This window comes from Elephantulus edwardii, unplaced genomic scaffold (genome assembly GCF_000299155.1).
Source record: "Elephantulus edwardii isolate Elephantulus edwardi_28Jun2011 unplaced genomic scaffold, EleEdw1.0 scaffold00366, whole genome shotgun sequence".
NCBI lineage: Eukaryota > Metazoa > Chordata > Mammalia > Macroscelidea > Macroscelididae > Elephantulus > Elephantulus edwardii.
In genome coordinates this window covers 1,162,249-1,170,777 of record NW_006400116.1, presented here as the reverse complement: position 1 = coordinate 1,170,777, position 8,529 = coordinate 1,162,249, and the positions used below count along the sequence as shown (strand labels likewise).

General features: G+C 37.9%; 1 pseudogene; it reads left to right on the top strand.

The window, feature by feature from the left end:
- Positions 1-3,978: 3,978 nt before the first annotated feature.
- LOC102875656 lies at positions 3,979-5,085 on the top strand (annotated as a pseudogene).
- The last annotated feature ends 3,444 nt before the right edge of the window (positions 5,086-8,529 follow it).

Here is an 8,529-nt window from a genome sequence, read left to right as displayed (position 1 = left end):
CAGTGACTGGGATAATTGGGATGGGAGTGTCGGAGATAGTGCGATTGGCACAGGACAGAGCGGAGTTTAGGGCTGTTGTACATAGGGTCGCTATGAGTCGAAAGCGACTCGACGGCACATAACAACAACAACAACATAATATATGCAAATAGATTACATAAATAATATGTACAAGTGTGTATGTTGTTCTTTTTGTTGTTGTTGTTGTTAAGTGCCGTCAAGTCGCAGGCGACTCATAGCGACCCTATGAAAGAGAGTCCTTGACGCTCGAGTGCCTTTCATCCGCTCTCCAGGTTCATAGGGTTTCCGGAGGCAAGCTATTATGGAAGTGGATGCCACTCCTCCTTCCACGCTTGTTTTAATCGGGGAGCTCCGGCTCACTCTCTGTCCGCATTGGGTAACCAACCATTAATGCACTGGACACATCAGTGTCACAGTGCTAAGCCTCACAGCAACCACAAGTGATTGCGGCTCGGCAACTTGTACACCAGGTCTATACGACCTAGAGGACATGGCCGCCTCCTCTCTCCTCTTCTCCTCTTGGGCTTGAAGCCGCTGCTGCCTTCAACCCAAGGCCAAGCCTGGGTATAATTATAGAGTATGTTGTTGTTGTTACGTGCCGTCGAGTCGCTTGTGACTCATAGCGACGCTATGTACAACAGCACTAAACTTTGATTTGTCCTGTGCCAATCGCACAATTATATAATATATAATACAAAGATATATAAATTATTTTGTCCACAGTAAACTTTATACACTCTTAATTCCCACAAAATATTGCTTTCTCCTGGAATCACGTCACTTATTTTCTGGAGAAGAATTTCAACAAAATAATTCTTTATACGCTATTCTTTGATACCTAATATGCCTTAGAATACTGGATTTTGTGTTTGCAATTAAGTTGCAGTTTTGCTGAATGTAAACTGTCAAATTTTAAATTTTGAGAAATGATTTTTCCCTATCATCTTAGGATCCATTCGTCTGAGTTACGAAAACTTGTGCTCAAATAGATGGAATGGTTTTAGAAGGACACTTGATAATATAAATATTGATTATGTCAATAAAGTCTCTTAGTATACTCAGTTCCACAATTACATCATCCAGCTTAAGATATTTTTCACATTTTAATGTTTTTATATCTATTATCTTAAAAATTAACAAAACCCACTGTGTGTTTGCAAATTATTGTAGAATTGATTAACTGATATAGCTCATATTACTGAAGAAATATTTCCTCCACTTTTGTATTTGTTGTTGTTGTTGATTGCTATTGAGTTGGGCATGACTCATAGCGACTATAGGAACAAAAGACCTAATGCCTTTCCATAACTATCATTATTTCTCCAGGTTCATAGAGTTCCCATACACATGTGGTTTAGGAAGTGGATGCCACTCCTTCCAAACCTGTTTTACAACTGGATGCTCCACCAAACACTGTCCACATTGGGAAACCATTATGGTATTTGATATTCCCATGGCATAAGGTTCAGCATCACAGCAAACCCAGGTTACTTCATATAGCACATTGACAAAAAGTGATGTACAAAGTGAAAGAATGTTCCTCCAGAACATTCTGAGTACTAGTCTCAATTAGCAGTGGTTAAGTGTCATCAAGTCGAATATGACTGTAAGTTTTGCACAAAAGACCAGAACTCTATTCTATAACTAACATCATTTCTGTACATTTACAGAGTTTATAGACTTTGTAGAGTTTCCAGAAGCATCTAGTTTAGAAGTGGATGCCACTACTGCTTCCCAGCATAAATCAATCTGGAAGCTCATCCAAACACTGTACATAATGGGTAACCATTATGCTATTTGACAAGACTATGGGACAGCGTGAACCATCACAGCAGTACCAAGTTATTCAGATCCGCAAATAGACAAAAAAAATTGTTGTGTCATTTAAGGTATATCCATTTGAAAATTAATCAATTTGACCCAAGTGCTGCAGTCCCTTTCCCAACCACTAAGGGGATTTTAAAACCATACCCAAAAAAGACCTTTATAAAGAAAACTACAAAATGCTACTGCAACAAACAATAAGAGATCTAAATAAATGCAAAAATAATCCTTGTTCATGGATAGGTAGACTCAATATAGCAAAATGACAATTCTACCATCTCAGACAAGGGTCTCCTAGTTAAAGTCCACAGAATCCTACAGGGCCTCCACAAGTAAAAGATGATAGCCAAATTACAAAAGCGGAAAAGAGATGGAAATCCTTTTCACAGAGGAAGATATTCAGATGACCAACAGACACATGAAGAGATGCTTCTTTGTTGATTTTCACCTCTGCAGTGTTCTTTGCTTTATTTGGACAAAAAAATTTCCTGGTCTAGGTTGAGTTTTTTTCATGAACAAGACCAGATATTCTAGGATTTCCCTTCTTCTCAATTTTAGCCGCAATATTAACCGCAATGTTAACCATAGTTTGTTGTGAACGACATAGTCAAATGTCTTTCAATAGTCAAGAAAACACAAATAGTTATTCTTCCTGTGCTCTCTGCCTTCAGTCAAGATTCATCTGACTCTGACAATAATATCTTTAGTTTCACAATTTCTTCTAAAACCTGCTTATATTTCTGTCAATCCTTTGTTGATGTGCTGTTCTAATAATTTTTGGATTTTGCTTACATGTCATGTTAGTGATTTTGTTTGATAAATTCCACAATCTACTAGATCACTTTTTTTAAGAATGGGAGTGAACATGTATCTCTTCCACTCAGTGGGCCGGGTAGCTGTCCTCCAGATTTCTTGGCACATACTGGTGGGCACATTCAGGGTGCATCTGTTTGTTAAAATATGCCGTTTGAGATCCTATCAATTCCTGGGGCCTTATTATCTGCCAGTTTCTTTTCTTCAGAGCAGCTTGAAATTCTGTCTTTGATTTTGATTATGTGCTACTTCCTGAAACAGTTCTTCCTGACAGGTAATTCTTTTTGGTACATCATTCCCCCAACAGAACACACTGGCAGATAAGTGTTATATCTCTAACAACAAATCAGACATACAAATATAGTGTAAGGCCCATCTGGGACCCCTGGTTACATGACACGATGGAGGCCTAGGGAGGTGGTGGAACTAAAGCCAAAGAAGAGGAAATTGAAGATTTTTACCAAATTTCAAAGTCCAAAATTGATTAAACATGTAATCAAGTTGATGTCAATAGTAATTGGTGACTGGAATACAAAAAGTTAGTGAAAGAAGAATTTTAAGCTCCACTGAAAGCATTACAAAAAAGAATTCCTCATGATTTAATAGTATACTACTTGACATGTTTCACATATCAGATGCAGCTTCGGACATATTTACCAGTCTGTGCCAGGAAATTTGGAGATATCTACCTGGCCAAAGACTGGAAGATATTTATATTTGTTTCTAATACCAAGAAAGTTAATCAAACAGAATGTGGAAATTATTGGACAACATTGCATGTAAACAAGATAATTCTGAAGACCATCCAAAAATAGCTAGAACATTGACAGAGAACTTCCATAAATGAAGATTGGGTTTAGAAGAGTCTATATCATCAGGGATATAAATGCTCCTGCTAGACAGACCTGGATGAAAGCAAAGGATATCATTTTTTAAAAAAAGGTCTACTTTTGCTTTACTGACTATGTCAAGATATTTGACTGTGTGGTTCATAACAAATTATAGTCAACATTGACAAGAATGGGAATTCCAGAATACTTGATTCTGCTCATGTGACATCTATACGTAGATTAAGAGGTTGCTGTCTGAACAGAGCAAAGAGAAACATCATGATTTAAAATCAAGAAAGGTGAATATATGTCCATGTCTACTATGCTGAGAAAATAATGTAAGAAGTTGACCTCTGTGAAGAACTTGACATCAGGATTAAAGGAAAACTCATCAACAAGCTGTGTTATGTAGATAATACAACTTTGCTTGTTGAAAGTGAAGTGTATATGAAACGCTTACTTCAGAAGATCAAAGACTGCAGCCTTCAATATGGTTTACATATCAACATCAGAGGCTGTTGTTGACTCCATTTTGTCCATTAAGGATCAAGATGAACCTATTGACCTTTTCATGGTTGAAATCGTGGATATGAAACATAAATCTGAAACTGATACAAGCTTAATCCAAGGGACTGTTTTAGACCATGGCACACGGCATCCTGATACAAAGAAGAGAGTAGAAGAGGCATACATCCTCACCTGCAATGTGTCATTGGAATATGAAAAAACGGAAGTGAACTCTGGCTTCTTCAACAAAGCACAAAAGAGCGAGAGAAACTTGTAAAAGTGGAAAGAAAATTCACTGAAGATAGAGTTTAAAAAGTCATATACCTGAAAAAAGAAAATCTATGGTAATTCAAATAAAGGATTTGTTGTTATTAATCAAAAGGGAAATTGATCCCGTTTCCTTAGATGCTCTTGCAAAAGAAGGCATAGTAGCTCTGTGTAGAGATAAGCGGAGGAATATTGAGAGGCTGACTTTTGCCTGTGGTGGGGTGGCTCTCAATTCTTTAGATGACCTGAATTCAGAATGCCTGGGGCACGTGGGCCTCGTCTATGATGAGTACACCGTGGGCGAGGAGCAGCTCACCTTCACCAAGAAATACAACTCTCGCTCCATCACACTATTGATCAAAGGACCAAATAAACACACGCTCACTCAGATTAAAGATGCCATCAGAGAAGGAGCTTGAGGGCTGTCAAGAACGCCATCGATGATGGCTGTGTGGTCCCAGGGACTGTTGCCGGGAAAGTGGCAATGGCAGGAGCTCTGATGAAGCATAAGCCCACTGTCAAGGGCAGGGCCCAGCTTAGCGTCCAGGCATTTGCTGACGCACTGCTCATTATTCCCAAGGTTCTTGCTCAGAATTCTGGTTTTGACCTTCCGGAAACAAAAATTCAAGCAGAACATTCAGAATCCAGTCAACTTGTGGGTGTTGACTTGAACACAGGTGAGCCCATGGTAGCAGCAGACGCAGGCGTATGGGATAACTACTGTGTAAAGAAACAGTTACTTCACTCCCGCACTGTGATTGCTACCAACATCCTCCTGGTCGATAAGACAATGTGAGCTGGTATGTCTTCCCTCAAAGGCTGAATTTTGCATCTGTACTAAGCTTGTCTTGTCTGAATTATGAAAACTAGAGTGATCTAAGACAAGAGCAATCAAATTTATATTCAAGCTTCAGAAGATTTTAGAGGAATTTTCTGTTCCCATGTTCAAATAGAAAGTCACTTCACCTATTTAAATTCTGAAATCTACACTATTTTCTAATTGCACTGAAGTGTATATACATAAAGTCAATCTTTTACCCACCCAGTCGGTTGTTTGCCTTTAGCTGCAGTGGCTGAAATGATGTCAGAGAAACATGTTATCTACCTTATTAAGAAATACTACTTAAATTTAAAAATTTCTCACCACTAGACCAACAGGAGAAAGGATTTTAAAGAGTTCATCCTACTTGGATGCACAATCAACATACTTGGTACCATCAGTGAGGAAATCAGGAGCTGTATTGCACTGGGAAAGTCTGAAGTCAGAGACCTCTACAAATTACTGAGGAGCAATGATATCAGTTGAGGACTAGGGTGTACTTGATGTAGGCCCTAGGTTTTTTTTTAACCACTTGCTATGTATCGGAGAGCTAGATAGTGAGTAAGGATGACCGAAGAAAATTGGTATTTTTGACTTGTGTTACAAAAGAACATTGAATATCCCATGGACTGCCAAAAGAACAAATGGGAAAAAAATACAGCCAGAGTGTTTCTTATGAGCAAAGATTATAAAGCTTCATCTCATGTTTTGGACCTGTTAGAAGAGGCCATCCCTTGGAAAGGGACATCATGCTTTTATCACTGGAGGATTGATGAACGACACTAAGACCTCAACTGGAAGGACTGACTTAGTGAATTCTACAATGGGCTTGAGTAAGTCAGAAAAGATGAGGACGACACAGGATAGGACAGGGCTCAGATCAGTTGTTCTTAAAGTTCCTATGAGTCATTGGACCCTCAAATTGAAGAAGACACTCAACAGATAAAGAAACAAAACCTCAAACACAACAAACTTTGTGACTCAAATTGATTTTGATTCATAATTATTCTTTATATTACAAAATAGAATTGCACCAGCAATATTCTTGCTTATTATCTTTACAGACACAGATTTCCAGATCTATCCTTGGTGGAATCCCTGGGTAAATTAGAACCCTAAGGCTAATATTGTTGTCATTGTGTGCCACTGGGCCAGAACTAATTTATAACTGATCCTCCAAAAGGTTTTTAAAGACTGTAAATGGCATGGGAGAAGATTGTTCATCCTTATCTTGAGAAGTAGCAGTTACTAAATCCAATCTGCCTACCTTTGAGTTGATATGCAAGTATAATATGCCACCAGATCTCACATTTGGTTAATAGAGCTCTCCTTAGGCTAACTTGGCACAAACCATTTAGTTCACTTGAGGACATTCACCTAACGTGTCATAAAGGATACAACCACTTATGTAATTTTTCACATGCAGCCATTTACACACATACAGAGAGAGAGAGACTCCCCATATCACATGGAAGGATTCAGTAGATTTTTGGATTTATGGTATCTCTGTAAAAATTAGAAGAGTTGATGGCATGATGTTTGTATTATGTCATACTAGAAGCTTGCTAAAACTGGACCTACATTATTTCCTTAGGAAAACACTTCTATAATTTGACACAGAACCCCATCTATGTTGCTTAATTCTGTCACTTTCTGGCCCCTAAAGTCATCTTCACTTGTCACTTTTGAACAGCTTAAGGAAAAACAGATATTATGCCTTACACTTCGGGTTACTGCTTTTAGTTAATTTTAAATTACTTTAACTACTTTATTAGCTAAATAAAGGTTAGAGAATATTGTCAATTCTTAGGAACCCCTTTAATCCTCCATTATTTAATGATGGGAAGCTACTTTGAGATCTTTTTTCTCTGTTGGATTTTCCCCTCCATTTCTGTTGGGCTACCTGTTTCAAGAGCAAATTGTTATTGCCAGTGATTTTTAGCATTTCTTCATGTATCTTTTGGCCACCCAAATATCTTCCTCTGTGAAAAGTTTTTCCATGTATTTTGCCCATTTTGTAATTGTGTGTTCAATCTTTTTCTTTTGGAGGCCCTGTAGGAGTCTTTTGATATGAGATACTTGTCTGAAATAGTATTGCAAAATGCTGGGTTTTTTTCATGTTTGGTTTATTTAATTTTTTTTTTCAAGTCAGTGGATTTTCTTTTCACTATGTTAGGAAAAGTTTTTGATACACATAGGGATTTAATCTTAAGAAGGTCTCATTCTTCTATTTTATCCTCTCCAGACTGAGCATTTCCGGCTGTATTTGGCAGTCTCTTTATACCATAGACTAGGCCATCTAAGCTTGATCTCAGTTTGTCTCTGATGAAATTCATGGTTTTAGGCCTTAGTCACAGGTCTCTGATCTACCTTGAGTTGATTTTTGTTTATGATGTAAGATGTGGATCCTGTTTCAGCTTTTTGAAAATTGTTAGATGCAAGTCAAACCCACAATGAGATACCATCTCACTGCAATAGCAGTGGCAAGTTTAACGAGACAAAAAGTAATAAACGTTGGAGAGGATGTGGCAAGATAAGAACTCTTATACACTGTTGGTGGAATTATAAAATGGTGCAATCACTCTAGAAGACGGACTGGCGTTTCCTCAAAAAAGCTGAGAGTAGAAATTCCACTGCTAGGAATATACCCCAAGAAAATGAGAAATGAGGCATAAATGGATACTTGTACACCAGTGTTCATAGCATCATTATTCATCATCATGAGAATATGGAAACAGTCCAAATGTCCAATCACAATAGAATGGATCGAGACATTATGATACATTGTCACAATGAAATACTATACAGCACACAAGAGCAATGATTTTGTAAATTGCTCCTTAACTTGGGAGGGACTGGAGAGTATTATTCTAAGTGAATTAACTCAGTTCCATAAGGATAAATACTGTACAAGCCCATTATTGTAGACATTGATAATTAGTAAAACTTCTATGAAAATCTAAGGGGGAATGAGGAGTGGGTTATCATGGGTCACATGGTTTGATTGATGGGTGGAGGAGGGTGCGGCGAGATGGGGATGATCTGATGTGAGGGGCAGTACATAAAAACTTTGTAGGTAAATCAGTGTAAAATTGGGAAAAAAAGATAAAAACAAGTTGTTATTAAAATCTTCTATGATGGATGGGTTTCCTTGTCAGTTTCAGCAAGCAGTGTTATGCTATTTTCATAATGTAGATTGTTGATGAATCTTCCTCCAACCCTGATGCCACATTTCTCCTGATAGAGCCCAGCCTCCCGGATAATATAAATTGAAAATGTATGGAGATAGGACACATCCTTGGCATACATCCTTTCCAATTTTGAACTATGCAGTATTTTCTTGCTCTGTTCTGATGATTGCCTCCTGGTCCAAATATAGGTTTCACATTAGCATGATCAAGTGTTCTGGGATTCTTGAAGATTCATCAGCAATCTGTGTTATGCAGG